Below are 25027 nucleotides of genomic sequence, written 5' to 3'. Positions count from 1 at the left end.
TCTAAATGTTATAGCCTCATAACTCAAAGCATTTCAAAAAATCATAAGCAAATAAATCCTTTGATTAGGAAATTCAGAGAATACTTTAAGAGCCTGTCAGCAACAAAATGTTCTGCAATTCTCTCCTCCATAGTGAGCAAAGATCATTTTCCTCCTAAGATCTAAGTAGCAAGAAAGGAATCATATAAGACAAAGTCAGGTCTTCCAATCATCCCCTCTACTTCACTGATATTAAAATGGTCTAACAATGAAAAAAAGTTACATATGTGCCTTGTAATCACTTTTCTCTTCTATTTTCTTTTTGGGTCAGACCTAGAGTTTCATCACTCATAATATGAAAACTTCCTCCACTGATACAAAAGAGCAACTCCATTGTAATTGATAGTCTTAAAGAATTTCCTGGGAACTCTGAGAAACCAAGTCATGGTCAAATGACTAGCAAATGCTGGAAGCATAACTTGAACCCAAGTCTTCTTGAAAGCAAGGCTGGAAATAATTTTTGAAAAATTTAAAAATATGAACAATATGGAAGTATGTTTTGCATAATAATAACATGGATAACCCAGATCTAAGTGCTTGCCAGCTTCAGGAGGTGAAGGGAAAGGAGGGAGGGAGACAATTTGGATCATATAACTTCAGAAAACTTATGTGGAAATTTGTTATTACATCCAATTGGTAAAAAAAAAAACACAGAAAATTTTTAAAAAGCAAGATCACTCCACTCTCTATTATACATTGTTGCATCTTACTTTTTCATTCTAATGTGAGTATTTCGAAAGAGAAAAATATGGCATTGTTAAAGAACAATGAGCTGACAGTCAGGAGACTTGAATTCTGGTCCAGTTGTACCATGATCAGCTTGTGTGAAGTTGGGTAAGTCCCTCCTGCTGTCCTAGCCTCAGTTTCCTCTTTTATAAGTCTTCTTCCATTCCATGCTATGGGATAGCCCAGATTGCTCTTGCCAATGACCTCACTTATGAGTGAAAATACATTCTTTTGGAAGCCTTTTGGGGTATAAATTTCTAAGTTCACTTAAGTGTGTTTCTAAATGAATGTTCATTATGTGAAATTCTGCTCTATGATAAAAATTGTTACCATTTTGTTTGGTTTTCCATGTACTTTGAATCTTATTACCAATAAATTCTATTATCTTAAATATAGCACTCAGAAAACTGCATGTAACCATTTTCCCATTATTGTTTTTTTTACTACATTTGAGTTTGAAAAAGTAATTTTTTTGACTCAGAGACTAAAAAGCACAGGGTAACAGCATCAGGTATAAAAACTGAAAGGACATTCATTTTGGTTTTCCCTTCAGAAGCCAAACCTTTGTGATTCCTCTAATTCCAAATATTCTATTTTAAGATTATTACTCTGCAGGGAGCAATTCATTGACATGGAAGGTAATAAATGACACCTCCTGAGTAGATCTTTTCTACATCTAATTGCTACTATTTGTGATTGAAAGGATGAAAACACCCTGAAGGAAGGAAAGAAAAGAAAGTGAAAGACAAGCATTAGTTACTGGAGGGGTAAAGTAGATAACCACTTTTTTTTGAAAGAAGAGATTTGAAAACCCAGGGCCAGGACATGGTATAGCATGAGGGACACAATGTGCTGGCTGACTAGGCAAAAGTGGAAATGGATGATGATGCTTTTGAGTCAACTCCAGGCAGAACTATAGTTGATTCTAATAATGGGAAAGCATCAGTTAAGAGCTCCACTCTTTTCCCAGCAGTATCAGTTGTTCTTAAAGATTTTCTCTCCATTACTTTTCTTTTAATTATTAAAGTCTTTTCCCTCCATGTCATGATAACTTACAATAGATCCCTCCTCTTCCATATCCTATAGTGCATCTCATAAAACAAACAGTATGTTTAAAGACAAAAAAAAAGAGTAAGAAAAAAAGCAACATAACTGAACATTAACTTTTGATTGTGTTTATGGTTGTTTTTTTCCCATTTACATCGGTGTAATTACTGTGTATAATCTTGTTCTTTTTACTTCTCTGTGTATTAGTCAAGTAAATATTTGTATTTATTTTGTCATTTTTTATGTCACAGAATTATTCTGTTAAGGTATCCCAATATGTTTAGCCATTCCCCAAGCAATGAGCATCCTGTTCCAATTGTTACAACAAAAAAAGGTGCTTCTAGAAATATTTTGGTGCACATGGGGATTTCTTCTTATCATTGAACTCCTTAGAGTAAAAAACTAATAGTGAAATATATCAGTAAGATGCTATGGATTTTTTGCAACTATCTTCCCTTAACCCCTCCAGCAATAACAACTCCCATCTTTTGCCATATTTGCCAAATTGCAGAGTAACTTCAAAGTTGTTTTAATTTACATTTCTCTTAATATCAGTAATTTGGAGCCTTCTTTCATGTGATTATTAATGATTTATAATTCTGAGAACTTTTTTATTATATTCTTTGAATACTAATCTACTAGGAAATAGCTTTTGGCTTTATATTTGTATCTGTTAGCTGCCTATAAAACTTGGATATCAACCCCTTATTTGAGAAATTTGAAACAAAGATTTTTCTATTTTACTAATTCCCTTCTAATCCTAGATTCATTAATTTTGCTCGCACAGAAGCATTGCAGTTTCACAAAAAGTATTTTTTTTATAATGTGTAATTCTCTCTCTCTCTCTTTTAAATATATGTCTCCTACCCAAAGCTATAAAAAAGAATATGATCTCCTTGATAAGTTGTTCCCCAGATATTTAATGCATTTAGCAGTTATTTTGAATGCAATTTCCTTTTTGAGGATTGCCTCTTAAATATTTTTAATATTCAAAAGAGCCACAAAATGGAGGGCTAGACATGTTTTCTTATCTTCATGATCTCTAAACCTCTTCCAAATAAGGATTATGAATAAGAGATAAAGTAAATTGCAGGTATCTTCACAAGCTAACACACCAAGAAATCTAATGAGTCAGTGATCTGATGAATTAACAGCAGAGAATGATAATTCCCAAACCCTGATTTGCTCACTCAGTACCTGCTTCCCATTGGCTGACATGGGCACTGTACCCCCAGAAACCCAGGCCAACTATTATCAGGGAAACTCCCTTGCTCCCTTGCATCCTTGTGACTAAACCTAGAAACACCCAATGACCCTACCTAGGGTCCTGAGATGTATATCCTCCTTAATTGTCCTCTAGATTTAAGATGGACAAAGAGATGAATCTTTATGCCTCCAGGCAGACCCCAGTAAGATGACCACCTTATCCCACCAAATGCCTGAGGGACTAATACTCTAGGTCATGTCCACACCAGGACATAGCATCTAAAGAGTATATAAACCCCAGAACTGATGTCGTCTGGGGGACAGCCTTTCCATCCATGCTGTCCCCATGGGGGAACAGCCTTTCCTTTCATGCTGTCCTCCCAAGGAACTGCTCCCCATCTTGCTGTCCCACCTTGCTATCTTCCTGGTCATTCTCAACATTACTTTCTAAATTAATACATTTCTCTTTTTGTTTTTAAGCTAAGTTTTGGAGTCTTGCAAAAGGTATCCTTCCCGAACCCTGAAGGTACCCTTCCCGCCCATAACATTTTGACGCCCAATGTTTTTGGCTCTCCTGAAAGCTACTCCTGTACTCCGGATCATCCATGAGGACACAGCTTCTCAGGTAGGAAGGAGCCTTTTCTTTGACTCCTGTAACCCCCATCTTTTGGGTGATATCTTTGTAGGAACTCTTTCGTGCTCTCTCTCCCATCAGCGCCAGATCAGTCTGGCCACTGGAGTTTGGGGTCCATCTGTCGGCTTCCCCTTCTGATACTAGAAGGCGTTCTGGTGTGGGGGAGTCTCGCCTCAGTCTTACACTGAGTGCTCACCTCAGTCTTGAACTGAGTGCTCTTGGTCGGGCAACCTCTGTGGCCGCATAGTTGTTGACCCTCTGGTGTGGAATTGGCCATTCTGCATCTAAATGGGACAGAGACAGAGAGTACCCCAAGATTCCCCTTTGGGGTATATACGTAAAAAATTGGAAAAAAATGGCACTAAAGAGCTTAAAGAAAAAGCAACCAATTTCTTTTTGTAATGTTGACTGGCCACGTTATATCCTTGGTAAGCAAGAGGCATGGCCTATCCATAGCACCCTAAAATTGTAATACTATTTTTTCAGCCTGAGGTCAAGCCAGATAGAGACTAGTCAACCCAACCAATCCATATTTTAACAGAGATATATAATGAGACTGACCCATTAACTTATGCTCTGGGATCCATGTTGCTGTGGCTGTTTCTGTTGGCACAGTCCCCTGCTCTTACTGCACAACTGCATAGCAACAAGCAATACTTCAAAGTGGAGAAAGGGTTGGTACAAGAAAACAGAAATGTGTTCTGGCTAAGATGGGCACACAAGGCTACAGCTGTGCTCAGCTGGAGAATTAAGGAATGGAGGGAAATGGAGTAAATATTTGGTGCTGAATGAGGACTAAAAGAATGGGGAAGAGCATTCAGTTTTGGTCGGTTCTATTTCTTCAGAAGGTACTAGAGGCAGAGACTATGGTTGGAAAAAAGTAAATTCTCCAGTGTGGGAGGAGGCTGAGATAGCCTTGAAGGTCAGCCCTCAAAGGACCTAACATCAGAGAAAAGAGTCAAAAAGTGTGTGATAGTGGAATATGACGGAAAAATAACTAACATTCTCAAAGACCTCAGGAGGAAGAAAACTTATTTTTTTTTAAATATATTTTATTTGATCATTTCCAAGCATTATTCGTTAAAGACATAGATCATTTTCTTTTCCTCCCCCCCACCCCCCATAGCCGACGCGTAAGTCCACTGGGCATTAGATGTTTTCTTGATTTGAACCCATTGCTTTGTTGATAGTATTTGCATTAGAGTGTTCATTTAAAGTCTATCCTCTGTCATGTCCCCTCAACCTCTGTATTCAGGCAGTTGCTTTTTCTCGGTGTTTCCACTCCCATAGTTTATCCTTTGCTTATGAATGGTGTTTTTTTTCTCCTGGATCCCTGAAAGTTGTTCAGGGACATTACACCGCCCCTAATGGAGAAGTCCATTACGTTCGATTATACCACAGTGTATTAGTCTCTGTGTACAATGTTCTCCTGGTTCTGCTCCTCTCGCTCTGCATCACTTCCTGGAGGTTGTTCCAGTCTCCATGGAACTCCTCCACTTTATTATTCCTTTGAGCACAATAGTATTCCATCACCAACATATACCACAGTTTGTTCAGCCATTCCCCAATTGATGGGCATCCCCTCGAAGAAAACTTATTTTTAAACCCTGAGTATAAGAGATGTTAATAATAAAACATTACAAGGTCTCCAAATAAACTAAATGAGCCAATTGCTTCTGAATAAATGTTGCAAGAAAAAAGAAAATGAATCATCATCTGATAAAGTAGAAGATGCTGTGGATTCCCAAGTTAGCATGGAATCACAGTGGAATGTTCCCAGGTAGTTTAAGAGAAAAGAAATAACAATTATTAGAGTCTGGCCTACATAGCAGAAATATTTGGCAAAGCAGAAAAACCTAAATCTATAGTAGCAAGTTACCATTGAGAGAAGAGGTGATTGGAAATGTAAGTTAAGGACAATCTGGAAGAAAAGGGAAAAAAGCATTAAAAACATAAAAATAAATTTTATTGATCTTCAAAACAAGATGCATAGAAACAATTTAAGGATTATAGGTCTCCCAGAAGAACATGAAAAGTCAAAAAACTTGACCACCAAATGCAAGAAATAAAACTGTTCAGAATTTCTGAACACAAAATTAAGTACCAATTAAAAGAATTCCCAGATAAAGTCCAGATAATGGATTTCAGGAAACAAAAGAAAACAAAAAACTAAATGGCAAACTTCAAGACACATAGTGGTTAAATTAAACAATTTCAAAGACAAACAATGAATTCTCTAAATGAGTAGGAGACAGACATTCAAATGTAAAGGAAAGTAAATTTGAATAATACCAGATTATTCTGTAACTCTGGAACCCATAGAACAATGTGTTACAAACTGCAAAGGAGTTCAAAATGAAACCAAGTGACATATCTTTCAAACTTGAATGCAATTGTCCATGAAAAACAGTAGTATTTGTAAAAGAGGAATTTGAATCAAGCTTACAAAGAAAACCAGATGTGCAGATTATTTGCTTTGCAAATATCCCAGAACAGAAACACAAGAAAGGTAAACAAATAGAGCAACTAAAGACACTATACATAACAAAATAATTACCCCAGGGGGGAAAAAGAAACAAAAAGTAAAAAGAAAAGACACCTATGGGGTTAAAAATCCCAGCCTCAACAAGAAAAACAACAGAAGTATCATAAGGAAATTTCTTTCTAAAAGTACATAAGGAGTCAAAGTTGAGAGTGTAATTTAAATATAAGTGATGGTGAAAGTTTGAAATATCACATAACTACTTGCTTATGGGACAATCAATGTGCAGAATTGGAGCACATATAAAGAGTAGAGAGGAAGAACACAAATAAATCCAGTCTGAAGGGAGAACAACTCCTGTAAATTTCTCAGATAAAGAACCTATAGAAGAATGTGCATGTGTAAAAGGAGAGATTAAAACAGAAAAAAATCAGGGAGAAATCTGGATTTAGTTCTAGAAGATTTCCTGTGGAGAAGATATTTTACAATAGAAGATGAGGACTTTATGATGGGTTGTTTCTGCAAAGATAATTCCTTCGACCAACCACTACCACTAAGAGACTAGGAAAGGGGAAAGTAGAGATTGTGGGGGTAATTGGCATCTATGAGGGTGGGAGTGTTGTGGGGGACTTGAGGTGAATCCCCTGGGTTTAGGATGAGTACCCTTTGCAAGAATACAAGACTCCATAACTAAGCTTAGAAATAAAATGATAAACTTATTTAGAAATCATGTTGAATTGGCTGGGAGGACAGCATAGATACAAAACTGCCTCCCCAAGGGATAAACTCTAAGGTTTTTATACTCTTTACAGCATATGCGACTTGAGGAAGGTGTGAACTCACGCAGTGTGTGGGTAGGGGGTGATCATCTGACTAGGGTCAGAGCAGTGTTTTAGGTTCTGAAGACATAGAGGGTGACCTTTATTGTTTAGGGGACAGATAGATGTCTTAGATACAACCAGAAGGTATCAAAGCATAGCCTGGAGGTATATCTCTGTGTTCATTTGAAACCTGGGGGAGAATCCAAGGGGCATGATTCTCTCTAGGGTCTTTCTTATCATTAGCCTTTGAAGTTCACCCTTTCCTTAGCCTTAGCAAGAATACAAGGAAGCAAAGGAATTTTCCTGCTTACAGTTTGGCCTGAAACTCTTCTATAATTTGGGGGTGCAAGGTAAACCTAGGGTCCCATGTCAGGAGGGTCTTATCAAAAGAAGAAATTTCATTGAGGAGGGGGGAAATGATCAAGGGAAAGGGATTCCAATGCAACACTGACCCCTGGGAAATCTGACCAGGCTAGATGGGACACTTCCCACACAACATGGGGCTTGAACCCACAACCCTGAGATTAAGAGTCTCAGACCCCACCAATTAAGCTAGTGGGACTAATGGACTAATAGACAAAAAAGGAAAGACCAAGTCAAGGGCTGGGCCACCTTGGTAAAGGACTTTGGCCTTAGAGGGAGGGACCATTGGGACCAAAGAGATACTTAACATCTTAAAGTCTATGAATAGTCTAAGACCAGTGAAGTAGGACTTTCCCTCAGGGAGGAACTCTCATGTAACCAGGTCAAACCTGGGGTTTCTACCTCCAAGCTAAATAAACTGGGGATCACCAAATCCCTCTAAGCTACACATTTGGGTACTTCTATATTCCACGTTGACAATGGGCATCCCCAATTTTCAATTCTTTGCCACCACAAAAAGATGTTATAAATATTTTTGTACTAATGTATCTTTTTTCCTTTTCTATGATCTCTTTGGGATACAGATCTAGTAGTGGTATTGCTGAGTCAAAGGGTATATGCATTGTTTTATAGCTCTTTGGGCATAGTTCCAAATTGTTCTCCAGAATGATGGAACCAGATCACAATTCCAACATCAGTATGTTAGTGTCCCTAATTTTTCCCTCATCCCCTCTATCATTTGTCATCCTGATAGGTATGAAGTGGCACTTCAGAGCTGTTTTAACTTGTATTTCTCTAATCAACAATAATTTAGAATATTTTTTGTGACTACTGATAACTGATTTCTTTTCTGAAAACTTTCTATGCATATCTTTGGCCATTTATCAATTGGGTAATGGCTCCATGCTTTATTCTTTAAAATATATCTTTCATATTTCAAGGATGTGGGATTTCATTGCTGTGGGTATTCATGGTACCAAGATATATCACAATGATTCCACCAGATCAGCTGTTCAGTATGGTATTTTGAAATCAACAGTTGAAAAATTCATCACCTTGTGACTAAACTGGTGATGAGCCCCTCCAAAGCTAACTAAGCTGATCTTTGGAACATCAAGCATATAGTGTATGAAGTCTTCCACTGGGCTTGCACTCTGTTGCAAATTTCTAGCTCAATAGGATCTGCCCAAACTTTTGCTTGGCTAACAGAGCATATGGAGGCCCAGGGGTTACTTCCCAACACAAAGTCAAAGGGAAAGAGTAGAAATTAATTTTCAGATTACACAATGCCTATACCAAATCAACACTCTTCAGGAAGAATAAGAGACCTAAAATGTTTGTTTTCTTTTTTTCTTTTTGTAGCACAGTTCTTCTTCACATGGCCAAAAGGTGGTAAATATACAGGACCCAATGACATTCATTGTATATCCATGTCCCACATTGGCAAATATTTTCCAAGTTCGAGTGCCTAGAGGACAAATTCAAACTGTCTGTGAGCCCCTGGATTACTGGAGAGAGTCAAGGGAGAAAGTGCTTGCTTTGGGTGGCTGGACAGAAGGGTGGGGCATGCAAAAATGTCCTTGAGGCTGGGAAGAGGGTGAATGGTACAGTACAGAGTGCTGGCTCTGTACATGTGCCACAACTTTGCCAACATCATCCTAGGATTACCACTCTTTTCCTCTCTTACTTTCCCTTCGCTCTAAAATGAGGAAATAAACTCTAAGTGTTGGCAGTGGTCCAATGGCTCATTATAATTCTTTGGTTGAAGTGAAGGAATGGTCTTCTTTGCCATCTAACTCTGTAGTCTACCTTTCTAGGTTTATTGCATCCACTCCATGCTTCATTCAAATTAACCAACTTGCTATTTCCCATACTGACTATTCCTTGTGATTTCTCTGGGCCTTTTGACAGGATTTCTTGCATGTTCCCTCTTCACTTCTACCTTGTAGACTATTTGACTTCCTTCAAGGGTCACCTCTTAAATGAAGCAAGTGTTTCCTCACTTTATGAAATTTGAACTCCCTAAGTATAGGGACTGTTTTATTTTGTGTCCTTGTATCTCCATTGCTTAGCTCAGTGCTTTCTGTGGATGACTTTAATAAGTGCCTGTTGAAGATAGAGAATGAATATTATGTCCCTAGTCCTGGTTATTCTTCCTCCTTGCTTAAGTGTGGCTTCAGATGAAAAGATTTGGAAGCTTTTTAGGCTGTGACATTGCACACATATAAAATGTGTAGTTCATGAAAACTTCTGATAATTTTTTAGATGAACACATATATTATTACGATTCCTTAATCTTGTATTTCTCAGGTTAATTTTTGGTATTCAAGTGTAAAACTTTACATTTGTTTCTATCAAAATTTTAATTTCATTTGATTGAACTCAAAGATCTAACAACCTGACAGCATATTAACTACTTAAGGTAGGGCTTTCTGTAAGTTGTAAATTTGACAATAATCAAGATAAAGAGAAGCAAGTAACCAAGTAGAAATAAGAACTAGCTCTTGGCTCCCAAACCAGTGCTCCTTTAACTACTCTCTGTTTCCAGAAAGCAGAGAGAGTTAAAAGCTACAGGAATTATTATGATGCTCATTTTTACAGATGAGGTAACTGAGGTCCAGAGAAGTTAAGTGAATTGGCGAGAATCTCATCGTTAATGAGCCAGAGATAATATTCAAACCAAGGTTTTCCAGAATCTATTTCTAATACTATATCCACACTATACATTGGTTTTGCTGAACCCCAAAGAGAGAGGGATACTGGTGTGCAATGTGAGTAGGGGAGTAAGTATGGAAAGATGAATGCTGGGATCAGTAGATGACTAAATCAGTAAAAATGGCAGTAAATTGATCTCTAAGAGGCCCAAGTCTCAAATCATTGGGTTCTGTGACTTCTTGCTCCCTTTAGAGCAGTCTAGAAAATTCAGAGTTGTGTTTCCAAATGAAAAATACATTTGAGTTAGTGGCATGTTAGGATTTTTATGGGCTTGTCTCCAATACGTAGGGGCCTGATACAAAGTGAAATGGATTAGGAATTACCATTATCTCCAGAGGAAATTGAGTACTTAATTCCCCTTGAATCACATGGAATGTTTTATTCCTTAATGTTGTTTTAATGCAGCACTTATTTAGAGTTTCCTCTTTTAATTAACTTGCTCTGGAATGTAGTTTTGTTCATATTATTGCTACTAATGAAATAAAAACATTTCACAATGTGAGGATATTTTGTTGGCTTCTTAACTATTTTACCTGCTGAAAGGCTCTCTTCTCTCTTCCATCCTTCAAAGAGGTATCAGCATAATTTTGACACTTCACATATGTAATTCCCCTATTCAAAATATGTCTGTTAGCTTATTATATCTAGGATAAAATATAAATTGCTTATCTTACCATTTAAAACCCTCTACATCTAGTTTCAAAATACCTTTCCAACCTTACTTCACATTATTCCCTGTCATGTACTCTTAAGTACCAATCATATTGGACCATAACTAAGACATTATCTACTTTTGTTCTGCCTTCTCCTACCTGGGGAGAAATGTGACCAAACCCATGCCTGGAAAGCACTTTATCCTATCTTGTTCTACTAAAGTTATTCTTTTCTGTTAAGGTTCACCTTAGTGCTAGCCCACCAAAGGTTCCCTCATCCCCTCCCACCCCAACCAGAAAATGGCTGCTCTATCATCAAATACATTCTCAAGCACTTTGTTTTAATTAACATTTCCCTTGCACTTATCATACTCTATAACATATTTGTTTCTTACCACCTCCTCCCCATTAATATAGTTATTGTCAGTTCCATCAGAGCAGAAATTGTGTCATTTTTTCATCTTTGTAACACCTCTAAGGTACAGATTCTCACCTCAGTCTACATTGGATCTGTGACCCATTACTGAATAATGAGAAAAAGAGTTTGAAGTTGACAACTGATCCTCCCCTCTACACAAGGTCAGGCACCTCTTTGTGGGTCCAGGACCTATGTTTAACCCTTATCTTCTAAGAATCAACACTAAGTATTGGTTCCAAGGTAGAAGTGTGGTAAGGGCTAGGCAGTGAGGGCTAAGTGACTTTCCCAGGGTCATACAGCTAGGAAGTAACTGCGTGACACCATATTTGAACCCAGGACCTCCCATCTCTCTAGAACTGGCTCTTAATCCACAGAGCCACCTAGCTTCACCCTCCAGGACCCATTTTTGCCTTTGTGCATAGCTTCTGCTTTCTTTCATTCCCTGTGTTAAAACGCTTTCTGTAGAAGTTCCTTAATAGTCTTCATCCCCAATGACTACAGACTTCTCCATTTTTCTCTCTTTTTGACTTAGGCTTGTAAAATGACTAAAAATTTTTCCTGGATTTCCTGATCAGAACTCAGTCTGGTATATTTTCTAGATCTCTACAGAGAGGTTGTAGGTGAAAATTCAGGTGTACTTCCTGCTACTCTGACATCTATGCTTTTGCACGATATTTTAAAAGGCAAAACTTTAAGTATATGTGTGTGTGTTATATGAGTCTCTTAACATTTTTTGTGGTGGCAAAAAATTAGAAACTGAGGAAGAACCCAAGAATTGAGGAATGAATAGATAAATTATAGTCTATGAATGTGATAAAATACTATAATGCTATAAAAAATTAAGGGGAGAGTTTCAGAGAAACTGGGGAAGAACTGTATGAAATGATAAAAAGTGAAATGAACAATCAGAAAGAAATTATTCAAATACCATGGAGCTATAATCAGGATAATCCAGGACCTAGCAGCTTTGACATTAAAGGATTGAAAAGCATGAAATATGATAATCAGGAAGGCAAAAGATTTGGGTTTACAACCCAGCAAAACTGAGTATATTCTTTCAGGGGGGAAATGGAATTCAATAATATAGAAGATTTCTAATTATTCCTGAGGAATAAGTCAGACCTAAACAAAAAATTTGAAGTCCAAACGTGAGACACAAGAGAAATCCTAAAAGGTAAATTAGAAAGAAAAAATTTAAGGGAGTCATCAAGGTCAAAATATTTATATGTCTACATGAAAAGAAGATTCTCTTTTTTCTCAAAATTACTCTTAGAGGCAGAAAAGATAGAAGGAATTTACCCAGAAAGAGGGTGGGGAAGTAAGCTGATGATGATGATAGGATAAATATGATAATATAAGATAATATGTATATATCAATATAATGATATGAAATGATATGTATGTATGAAATGTATGCATATGAATGATATATAAAAAATCAAGGGGTGAAAGAGAGGGTTGCACTGAGATAAAAGGGAAAGAAGAGATAGAACAGGTTAAAAAAGAGATAGAGCAGATTAACAACATAATGAAGCATGAAAAATAATTACAGAGAGAGGAGGATAAGGGTAGTGACAGGCAATGCTCAAACTTTATTCTCATCATAACTGACTCAGAGAGGGAAAACAAGTATATTCAGTGGGGTATAGAATTCTATCACCCTACAGAGAAGTAAAAGGGGAATAAGACAAGGGAAGGGATTAGTAATTGAATGGAAGGAGAAGTAGGGGGAACAACAAAAAAGCAAAATGCTGGTGAGGAGGAACAGAGTGAAAGGGAATAGAGCAGTATTTAAAGGGGAAAATAAGATGGAAAGCAATGCACAGTAATCATAATGCTGATTGTGAATGGAATTTACTCAACCATAAAATGTAAGCAGATGGCAGAGTGGATTAAAAACCAGAATCCTACTATACATTGTCTACAATAAACAAGTTTGAGGCAAGTTAAAAAACAGAGATTCAAGGTAAAAGGCTAGAACAGAATTTATTACGCATCATCTAAAGTAAAACAAAAAGCAGGAATAGCAATCATGAGACCAAACAAAGCTAAAATAGAAATTGATCTAATTAAAAGAGATAGGGAAGGTAATAACATTGCCACCCTCTTTATGGTGGCAAAAACTTGGAAAATGAAGGGGTGTCCATTGATTGGGGAATGGATGAACAAATTGTGGTATATGTTGGTGATGGAATACTATTGTACTCAATGGAATAGTGAACTGGAACTACCTCCAGGAATTGAAGCAGAGTGAAAGGAGCAGAACCAGGAGAACATTGTGCACAGAGACTGATACACTATGGTATAATCGAATGTAATGATCTTCTCTACTAGCAGCAATGCAATGACCCAGGACAATTCTGAGGGACTTATGAGAAAGATCGCTACCCACATCCAGAGAAAGAACTGTTGGGGGCAGAAACGCAGAAGAAAATAATATTATTGATCACGTAGTTTGATGGTGATATGATTAGGGTTTTGATATATGAATAACATGGAAATAGGTTTTGAAGAGTGATACATGTATAACCAAATTGAACTGCTTGTCAGATCTGGGAGGAATGAGGGAAGAGGAATGGGAAAAATCATGAATCATTGAACAATGGAAAAATATTCTAAGTAAATAAAGGAAAAAAGAAATAATAAAATTAGCAGAACCGGCTGAACAATTTATATGATAGGAGAAATATTATAGACAAACAATTTTGAAAGACTTTGAAATACTCATAAATATTAATGAAACATGCTACTCATCTCCAAATAGATTATGGATTCATAGTGGATACTGAGACATATATTTGGGGGAATATGGAAAATATGTAAATTTGTTTTGCTTGACTATCCCTGACTATACATATAACAGCTGTTTAGTTTTTCTTTCTCAATGTGAGACGTGAGGTAAGGGAAGGTAGATTTTAATTGATTGAAAAATAATTTGTTTAAATTATATTGCAAATTTCCTTTCAATGAGGTAACAGTCTAATTAATGACGAAAGAAACTCAGAGGACTACAATTTCAGTTTGGAAGAATACCTAGAAATTTAGATGCTTGACTGTATCTAGCCTGAATTAACTAGAAAATTAATGAAACTCTGTTAGTCAAGATTACTGCTACTTTGGAATGATAATTACTATATGTAAAGCCAGTGTCACTTTGCTCAAGACTACTCCTTAAACTTTCTTATGGGATTATTAAGTAAGAAATTCTACAAGATTCCTTTTATTCCAGGAACTTTGAGACCTCAAATGATACATGAAGGCAAAAAGCAAACTCACCCTTGGAAAAACCAGTAGTGATGCTATTGCTTTATTTTCCATCTCTATCTAGGGGTGCCTACAAACCTACTTAAGTACTTCATATTTTAAAAACTCTTACTTGGTCCTATAATCTTCTTAGTGTTTCATCTTGTCATCTAATATCTTCCCTATCATAGTCCTATAAAAAGTTTGACTTTCCCTTACTTCCTTTCCTCTCACATACTTTTCACCCTATTCTAATCTAGTCTTACTAACTAAAACTGCTTTCTCTGATTTCTTTTAATTTTTAGATCTGATGCCCTTTTCTCAATCTTCATGTTTCTTTTTGTCTCTTAAAATTTATTTGCATTATGTATATATATATATAGTAAATATATTTAATTTTATAATTTAAAAAATTATCAAGTGTTAATATTTTCTTTCTCTCATCTCCCAACCTCAGAGGAAGACAAAGAAACACAAAAAACTGGTGCCATATAAGTGTAGCCAGGCAAAACCATTAGAATATAGGTTTCATTAAAAATGTTTCTCAAAGGTACATACTAGTTTTCTACCTCTCTCTCATGAAGTGGCTTGTATTCTTCATCATGAGTCCTTTGGAATCATGGTTATCAGTGCACTGATGAGAATTCTTAAGTCTTTCAAAATTATTTTTACCCCTTCGAAGCTACATTATAATTTTTTTCATAGTTTTGCTCACTTTTTTCCTTATGAGTGACTTATTCATCTATTTTCCAGTCTGGCTGTGCTTTAAGCAACTAAGGAAATATATGTCCCTTTAAAGATTTGTACATATTTTACAGAGGAAAAAACCACCTTATGTTGGTCAGCCCCACCCTCAATGGAATAGGGCTACAATGGACCCCTGAGTGCCAGGGGGCAAAGGTTCCCAGCCTATGAGAGGGCCTCTTGGTTTCCTTCCTTAACCTCCTTCCCAACTTGGAATTAGTCCTCAATCCCAAGGAACACTGGAAGAGGGTGGGAGAAAAGGTAGGCCTTGCAGGTTGAGGGATCAAGGCAAGAAGGCAACTAAGAAGAATAAGCAGGGAATAACTGAGGCACTGTCAAAAAAAGCTTAGCAAGTATGCTTTCTGATAGGCCAGAAGAGTAGTGTGAGCAGGGCTAGGCCATAAACTGCAGGTGGGAGAAGAGATAAGGAAGAGGGAGAGGATCAGTCCCTCACCCCCCAAGGAACACAGAACTTTCCCCAATCCCATAGTGTTTCCAATGTTTTGTCATTTCTTCTTGGCCTCCTCTTCCACCTCTGTACCAAAAAAGAGCCAGAGGCTGAGCCCTTCCCAAAGTTTCCAGTGTTTTTTGCTTTTTGGGGGGGTGTGAATAGGGGTAGTGTTGATGTTGTGGGGTATAGAGGTGTATCCCTGGGATTTGGGAAGGATACCTTTTGCAGGAATGCAAGACTTAAACTTAGCTTAAAATTAATTAAAGAGATTTATTACTAACATTGAATTTTTGGCCAGTAAGAAAGCATGAGTTGGAGCAGGGGTTGGTCCCCTTAATGCCTCCATTCTGGGGTTTTTATATTCTTCTATAGCAGTGGGAACTTGACTCTGGAGCAAGGGGTTAGGGGGAGGAGGTTAACCTGAGGGCATGGGGGTGGTTCTCCAGATTTGGAGGATGAATGAATGAGGTGTGTCTCTTTGTCCCTCTCAATTCAATGGGGCAATCAAAGGAGGGTGATTTTCTAGGTCAGGCGTTTGGAGTTGGGAGTCTGGAAGGCCTAAGGGAGCAAAGGAATTTCCCTGATAATAGTTTGCCTGAGTTTCTGGGGGTACCATGCCCATGACATTGAGACCTGCTTCATTAACTGACATAAGCCTTCAGAGGTTTCTTTGAAAAAGCATTTCTTCATTCTTTAAGCACAGTAGTTTTCTGTGACATTCACATACCATAATCTGTTCAGATATTCCCTTACTGATGAGTAGTAGTCAAAAACTGGGGGAGGAATCTACCATCCTATAGAGGAAAGTGGGGGGGGGGAAGAACTAAGAGAAGGAATTTACAAAAGGGAGTGTGGATTGGGAGGGGTAGTGATGAGAAAGGAAACATTTTTGAGGATAGACAAGGTGAAAGGAGTAAGAGTAGGATAAATGGAGGAAATTCACAATTAGTAAATGTAACTGAAAAAAAGTTTCACAAGTGTTTCTTATAAAGGTATTTTTTACATATATAGAGAACTGATTCAAATTCACAAGAATGACTTATTCTCCAATTTATAAATGGTCAAAGGATATGAAGAGTCAGTTTTCAGATAAAGTAATCAAAGATCTCTATAATCATAAAAAATAATCTAAATCGCTATTGTTTAGAGAAATACAAATTAAAACAACTCTCAGGTACCACCTCATGCCTATCAAATTAAGTAATACATGAGAAAAGGAAAATGACAAATATTGGAGGGGCAGTGGGAAAATTGAGATAATACTGAATTATTGGGGAGAGTTGTGAACTGATCTAACTGTTCTAGAAAGTAATTTGGAACTACATCCAAAGGGTTATAAAACTATGCATACCTTTTGACCTGGAAATACCATTACTAGGTCTGTATCCCAAAGACATTAAAAAAATGATCTCTACGTACAAAAATATTTATAGCAGTTCTTTTTGTAGTAGTGAAGAATTGGAAATTGAGGAGATGCCTGTCAATTAGGGAATAGATGAACAAGTTGGCGTATATGACTGTGATGGAATACTATTGTGCTGTAAGAAATGATGAGCAGGATATTCTCAGAAAAACCTTGACTTACATGAACTGATGCAAAGTGAAATGAGCAGAACCAAGAAAATCTACACTGTAACAGCAATATTGTGCAATGATCAATAGTAACTGACTTAGCTATTCTCAACAATACAATGATCCAGGATAATTCTGAATGACTTAAGGAAAATGCTGTTTACCTCTAGAAAAAGAACTGATGGAGTCTGAAAGCAGATTAAAGCATTTTTTAAGACTTTCTTTTTATTTTTAGTTTTCTAGGGCTTTTTTTGGTCTGTGTTATCTTTCACAGTTTTCCAACTGTCAATATGGAAACCTAGAGACCCCCAGTTTATTTAGTTTGAGGGTAGAAACCCTAGGTTTTGACCTTGTCACAGTAGAGTTTTCCCCCTGAGGGTAGGTCCCACTAGGGTTTCTGGGGTCCCACTTTAGCTTTTGCGCAGTAGGTAGCTCATCAGTATCACAAGCTGAAGGTCCCGAGTTTGGTCCTCGAAAGGAGGGTGTGATATACTGGGAAAGGCTTCTGGGGACAAAAGAGCTACTTGACTTCAGATGGGGTCTACCTCCCACTGGAAGTGGATGTCTACTGTCTGGTGAAGTGGAACCTTCCCTCAGGGGGAAAACTCTCCTGTGACAAAGTCAAAACCTGGGGTTTCTACCCTCAAACTAAATAAACTGGGGGTCTCTAGGTTTCCATGTTGACACAAGTAATATGGAATGTTTTATATGACTTCACACCTTAAACCAATATCAAATTGCTTGTTATCTCAGGAAAAGGGTAGAGGAGACAGGAAGGGAGATAATTTTGAATTCAAAAAATTTAACAATAAATGTGAAAAATTGTTCTTATATGTTACTGTGAAAAATAAGATAGTAAAATTAAGAAAAAGAAGACACACTGAAAGGGATAGTACCAGAGTCTCAATGATGTACATAGGGTCAAGTAAGCAGAACCAGAAAAATTTATGTAATAAAAATAACACTGTAAAGACAAACCACTTTGAAAGACTTAGTGATACTGATCAACATGGTGATCAATCTCAATTCCAGAGGATAGACAAAGTATGTTACCCAACTCCGATAGAAAAGTGACGGGCCAGATGCAGAATGAGACAAATGCTTTTGGACAAAGTCCATACAGGACTTTGAATTAACTTATCATACTTTTTAGTTATAAAGATTTAGTGTTGCTTCTTTTATCATCTGAGAAGGGCAGAAAAGGGGGAAACAAGAAATGCCTGTGAGGTGAGTGTGGGGAGAGTTCCAAATTGGGGGGGGGGGAACAAGAGTAAAGATTTGAGGGATGTATAACAGGTTAAAATGCAGTTTGTAGCCATAGCATGGGTTCTCTTTGGAAAAAGCTGTTCCACCTGGAGAAGATGATCCATCAGATACAGAAATGAATAGAAAGTAGAGACCAATTTTATGTTTTGTTATCTTTCCCCCAACATATGTCTTCCTGCTTCAATAGATAGGATTTAACATCTCTTAAAGAATGTAAATATATCATGAATTAAATGTCACTTTCTTATAATGGACCCTGTTATCTTATTTTTGACTTTGAAAAGAAATGAATAGACGACTACAGCCATAATAAATGGAGTTTAATTGATAGTTTCTGCCCAATCTCTAAATTTTGAAAAAATTTAAAGACACACCCCAAACCTGCAGGGCATAATTATCTTACAAAGCAATTATATCTAATACCCACAAAACCCAGTAATTCAACACTTGGCATAGGAAAATTTATTTGCCATCAGAGGTAAGCTTCTAGAGAAAGATGCCACTCTAATTATCACTCAGAAGCATTATGCATCAGTGGAAAACATGAGTCCAATTGGGCAAACTGGTTTTCTTTTAGGAATTTCTTTTCTTTTTTAATAGGAATGTTTTAACAAATGCTGAGCCAGCTTTTCAGTAGCCAGTATAGTTAATGAGATGTCTTATTTTGGACTGCCTTTTCTTAACTTCCTATCACTCATAAACAAGAGCGTTTCTGTTACTGCTTGTAGCATACAAAGATGGACAAAGTGTCACCTTATAGCAACTAACCACAATACCATTCAGATCCAAAAGGTCAAGGAATTCACAATTCTTTAGGTCTCTGCTGAGTTACACTCATAGAGATTTTTTTTTATGAAAAACAGACTATTGGATCCATAAAGAATATGGAACTTCACAGGTTGTAGAGCATTATATAGATTGCATCCCATCTATAATTTAGTTTTAGGAAGTTAACTGAAACTCAGGGAGATTAAATTACTTAATTGTGACTTCACAACTAGTAAATGATGGAGGCAAGATTTGAAACCAGGTTTTTCTGTCTCTACGTCTGGCACACTCTAGTATATACCATGTTACCCCTCAGATAATTAGAAACATTAAATTCAAGCAACCATCAGGCCAGGCTCAGTGATACAATAAGAAAGTGTGGACCCTTGCTTCAACAATACTCAAATGCTCATCAACTCAAGAATTCTTCTCACAATCCAAATGTAACCTATCCATTCCTGCCTATCCTATATACTATTCTTGTCTATTTTCCAAAAAGTATGCCTTGAGGAAATCACCCATCTACTAGTCACGTCTCTCCTTTTTTCTAAACAGCATCAAGATAATGAAGGTACTACTAACAGGTGAACTCTGATGAGTTGGCTGTTAGGCCTCACTCTTGCTATGTGCCCAGCCCACCTCTTACTGTTCTCAAATTCCTTGATGACATCCTTACTTCCATTCTTCAGTGTTCCATCTTGATTATATGGTACAGTCCGATCATACCTATCTACCATGAGCTTCTCTGTTGCTTTCTATGTAATACTAATCTATACTTGTTGAGAGGCAGAGGTGTCCCACCTGTTACTGCCACATAGCCAGTGTTAGTACTGAAAAGATTGACCTTTGCTTTCAAAAGAAGTTTGGTGTTAGCAAAAGAGCTTTTCAGTTTCTCAAAAATCAAAACAATCTGCTCTTCTCTGGTTCAAATATGGGCCCAGCTCACTGTACATCTGTATTGTCAGTCCCAGATACACAAACTTTTGGATAAGCTCTGTAGGATATCAAAAAAAATGTATCATGAAATCTGGAAAAAATTATTCCCTCCTTCTACTTAGTTTTTCCTACATGGGTGTTTAGACCACACTCCTTTATGTGATTACCTATCTCTTATAAGAGGCTCTGCAATGTTTTGGCGTTTGATGCAAATGCCATAAAACTCATATATAGGCAAGTATATCTGGCAGATGTCACCAGTCACAAAGGATCCCTTTTCAATCTGGACTCTGCACAAGATCATCCTGATGATAGTTTGACATTCATAAATGGTACATTTTTGCATATCCTTGAAGTAATTCAAGGTCACATGCCATAATAAGAAACCTTCAAGGGAGTACACCACGTGGCTTCTAAAGTTCACCTTTCAGTTCTAATACTTTGTGATTTTGGACATATAATGATAGCAAAGCACAAATATGGCTATTTTTAAAGCTTTTCAAGATTTCCTCTAGCACAGTGGTTCAATGATATTTGTGGGCTTTGCCTTCAGTAACCAAGAGGCTACACAAAAGAGCTATCATTTCATCAGCATGGTAAACATCATCAATGTACATCTCAGCCCATGAATCAGTGAACTTCCAGGGGTCAAATAGCATCAGAAATAGTATGTGAACCCTGGCCTTCCTTACTCCATGCTGAGCACACTATTCCATTCCACATGTTGCCTCTACAGCCCCCATATCAGTCATATTTCCTAGGACAGTCCATATTTGAAATTCTGGTCTACTGTCTTCTATAAAACATAAAATGATAACTGTATAGTCTAATAGTTTGCACATGGTAGCTAAATGAATCATGTCCATAGATTTGTAGATTTAGAGCTGAAAAGGATCTTAAAGGCAATTTATTAGAAATCAGTGGTCCCCAGAATAAGAACATCATCAAGGAGGATTGGCATGACTATAAGAAGGTTGTGGCATGACCTCAAAGACCATGTAACCAACCAATAAGCCATGTGACAATATGGTTTGCATACTGCCCTCCCCATGACAGCCAATCAGTCCTGTCTCCAATACAACTCTATTACCCCATTCACTTACCCATCATTATTCTGACATGGGCCCTCCAGAAATCCCAAATGAGTTATTCATGGAAGCTGCAGAGGCAAAATTTCCACCATCAAACCTCCAATTTTTCTATAATGTGACCTCTCGGCCCAGAAGCCACAAGGTAAGAAAGATAGAGGAAGGATAGAATTTTAGGATTCCACGAGGGGCGTGGTGGAGCCAAGTTAGAGATATGAGATGGCAGAAATGAGTCAGAAACCAGGCCTTATTGATTTCAATGGAGCCACAGCAATACTCCGATCTTAGGATGACACAAAGGCATCAATCATCCAAAGATCTGAAATTAATACCACACAGGTCGGAGACATGATAGAGAAAAGAAGGTGCCTGGCCAAAGGCCAGGTCCCAGGTGAGAGAGATAGAGAAGGAAAGGAATTAAAGATGGAGCAAAGACAGACATCAGTGAGAGCTAAGATCCAAGAGAGAGAGGGCAGAGATTGCTGTGGCTCCCCTCTTAATCTCTTTGATATGCAAATATACACAATACATAGGGATGATTATCATTGGTTAACGACAAGGTATAGGTGTGGTTTATCTTAGCCAGGTGAACACAAAGAAACCTATTTTTCCCACCTAACCTGGGGGAAGCTGGGATCAAGGGTCAGAGGCTTTCCTAGCCAAGACTGAGCATGCTCTCTTCTAAGCCACTCTGTGCATTCTAACTGTTTCCCTTGTCCCTAGATAGGGGACTGCTACATCTAACCTGTCCCCCACAAGACCTTGAGTTTGTGGTAGGGATTAGGAACTGCATTCAGAGGCAGTGGCTGGTAAGAGATTCTCTTTTCATTTGTGGTTGGACAGAGTGAATCATATCAGAAAAGGATGAATGTGATCCAGATTATAGATCATTTCTTTTTCCCTGAAAAAAACTTTCAAACTTCCCTATTACCATGTGGGGCATCATCATTTTTCCAGTCACCAAGATTCACAAATGAGAGGTCATCTTCAACTCATCTTCCCTCCACCCTACATATCCAATCAAGTGTTAAACATCTCTTGCATCTGCTCTCTTATTTTTATCGACAAGGCCTTCAGTTTAGTTTAGGAACCCAGCCCCTAACTAAACTCCCTATCTAATGGCTTTCTTCTTCCCAGTACATACTCCAGAGCTTCCAAAGAGATTTTCCTCAAGCAAAGGACTAACCACATCACTCTCCCACTCAATAAACTTCAATGGCCCCCTGTTGATTATAGAATCAAATATTTCACTTTTTGTCTTATCATCTTTCAATATGTAGTTTTGTGCATTACATAATGTACAAAAATGTTAACATATAAGAACATATATGTATATAATTTATAAACAAGTAAATAAACATGTATTAAGGGTATATGGCAAAAAGATTTTACTGATAGGACTGTGTGTGGAACTACTTCTGGAGACCACTGGTTTACTACATTCATTTAACGGGTAAGGAATTGGAGGCCAAAGGAAATGGAGTGAGTTGCCTGAGACCATAAACCGGTCATAATTCAAACCCAGGTTCACTGAAGCATTAATCTAAAAATATAGATAAATCACATAAGAGTAGAGTCCCAGTTGAATGAAGGCTCCTTGAGAGCAGACTGTTTCATTTGGTCTTTATGTCCCCAGCAATTAGCATCATATATGGCATAGCAGCATTGGTGAATGTTTTCAAGTTCATGTGCCTAAACTGCAACTTCAAGCCACTTGTGAGCCCTTGCATTACCCCAGAGAGTGGAGGGATGAAGTGCTCACATTGGGCAGTTGGACAGAGGGCTGAGGCATGCAAAAATGTCCTTGGGTGCTGGGAAGAGGGGAAAAGGAGAAGCTCCAAGAGTCCCAGCTCTGCACATGTGCCAATAGTTCACCAACACTGGCATAATATAACTGTCCATAATAAAGATATTTAGGATTAGAGGGTTAGAGTTTAGGGAGTGGCTTTGGAGATCATCTATTCCAACTTCCTTATTTAAAGATGAAATAATTCAGGACCACAGAGGAGAAGTAACTTTTGAAGGATCACATGAGGTATGCAATCTATGAAAGAGATGTGTTTGAGAGACCTAGGACAAGATTATCTCCAGAATAAATACATGTGTATAGTTACATTATCTACTAGTATATATACCATATACATATGGCATGAGAGAGTCATATTTCAGGAAGCGGGGGTGGGGGGAACAATGGGCCCTATTTCTAGTCATAAAGCAATGTGCATGAAGAGAACCTTACAAAATAGAAAGTTCTTTTTAACTCAATGCTTTTTAATTCTGAGTTAAGAAAACATGCCCTCCTCATTCTATTCAACAAATTTGTATTAAGTACCATTATTTGGAAACAGTATATTTTCATTTTCTCCCTTATCTTCATTTATCAAATATTGTAGCCTAATATTCCAAGCTATCTGTCTTTGGCAGAAGTTGAAGAGTTTGGAAGATTCATTTCTTCAGCTCAAATGGACCTAGAGGGGCAATTTAGCTGACCCTAGAAAACAGTGCCTTATGCTCATCTTGTGCAATCTGTCCACTAACAGATGTATCCCATTAAGATGTAAAGTGAGGCAGAGAAGAAGAAGAAGGAGAAACAGCAGGGGAAGAATAAGGCCATTTAGCCCAAGAGGCAGGAACTCCATTAGGCTAAGATAAAAGGAAAACACATATACAGTGATGTTTAAATTATTTGAAAACTATTTTGAAGCAAAAGATTTTATACCCAGATTAGAACTATTGCTCTCACATGAAGAAATCAAAATTGTCAATAAGCACATGAAAAAGCATTCTAAATTCCTACTGATTAGCAAAATGCAAATAAAAACAACTCTGAGGTACCACCTGACACCTAGCTGATTGGCCAATATGGCAGCAAAGGAAAGTGATCAATGTTGGAGGGGATGTGGCAAAAATTGGACACTAATACATTGCTGATGGAGTTGTGAATTGATCCAACCTTTCTGGAGGGCAATTTGGAATTATGTGCAAACGGCTTTAAATGAATGCCTGCCCTTTGATCTAGCCATACCACTGCTGGGTTTGTATCCCAAAGAGATAATAGGGGAAAAGACTTGTACAAAAATATTTATAACTGCACTCTTTGTGGTGGCAAAAAATTGAGAAACAAGGAGATGTGCCTTGATTGGGGAATGGTTGAACAAAATATCTGATGATGATGGAATACTATTGTGCTGAAAGGAGTGATGATCTGGAGGATTTCTATGTGAACTGGAACAACCTTCAGGAATTGATGCAGAGTGTGAACGAAGAACCAGGAAAGCATTGTACACAAAGACTGACACACTGTGGTACAATTAAATGTAATGGACTTCTCTACTAGTAGCCACACAATGATCCAGGACAATCCAGAGGAACTTATGAGAAACAATGCTCTCCACATCCAGAGAAAGAACTGTGGGAACAGAAATACAGAAGAAAAACATGATCCATCACATGTTTCAATGGGGATATGATTAGGGTTTTGATATTAAAAGCTCACTCTACTAGAAATATGAATAATATGGAAATAGGTTTTGGATAATGATAAATGTATAACCCCTTGAAATTGCTTATCAGCTCCAGGAGGGAAGAGGGGAGGGAAAGATCATGAATCCTGTAGCCATGGAAAAAATGTTCTAAATAAAAAAAGAATTATTGTTCTTAACAAAATATACTAGGTTTATTCTAAATGAAATTAAAATTATTGAGAAAAACTTCTATTATCTGAGGCTCCTAGGAGGATGACTATAAGGTGAAAAAATGGCCTCAAAGATGAAGGAATTCAATATGTCAAATTACATGTTCATATTAACATTTATTTATTATGGTAAAATTGACTTTTTAGCAACCAAATATCAA

At 37.4% G+C, this 25027-nt stretch overlaps 1 long non-coding RNA gene across 1 annotated transcript in view; it reads left to right on the top strand.

Annotated features, from left to right (window-relative positions):
- Positions 1-744: 744 nt before the first annotated feature.
- The window catches only part of LOC130456092 (uncharacterized), a 37296-nt gene continuing 13013 nt past the window's right edge, over positions 745-25027 (top strand). Inside the window, exons 1-2 of the long non-coding RNA XR_008914403.1 lie at positions 745-873; positions 3499-3643. This is a non-coding gene — a long non-coding RNA (uncharacterized LOC130456092). The remainder of the gene's footprint in view (positions 874-3498; positions 3644-25027) is intronic.

Source organism: Monodelphis domestica, chromosome X (assembly GCF_027887165.1).
Source record: "Monodelphis domestica isolate mMonDom1 chromosome X, mMonDom1.pri, whole genome shotgun sequence".
Lineage (NCBI taxonomy): Eukaryota > Metazoa > Chordata > Mammalia > Didelphimorphia > Didelphidae > Monodelphis > Monodelphis domestica.
Note: the sequence above shows the minus strand (reverse complement) of the source record. Positions and strands in the feature narration are given on the sequence as shown.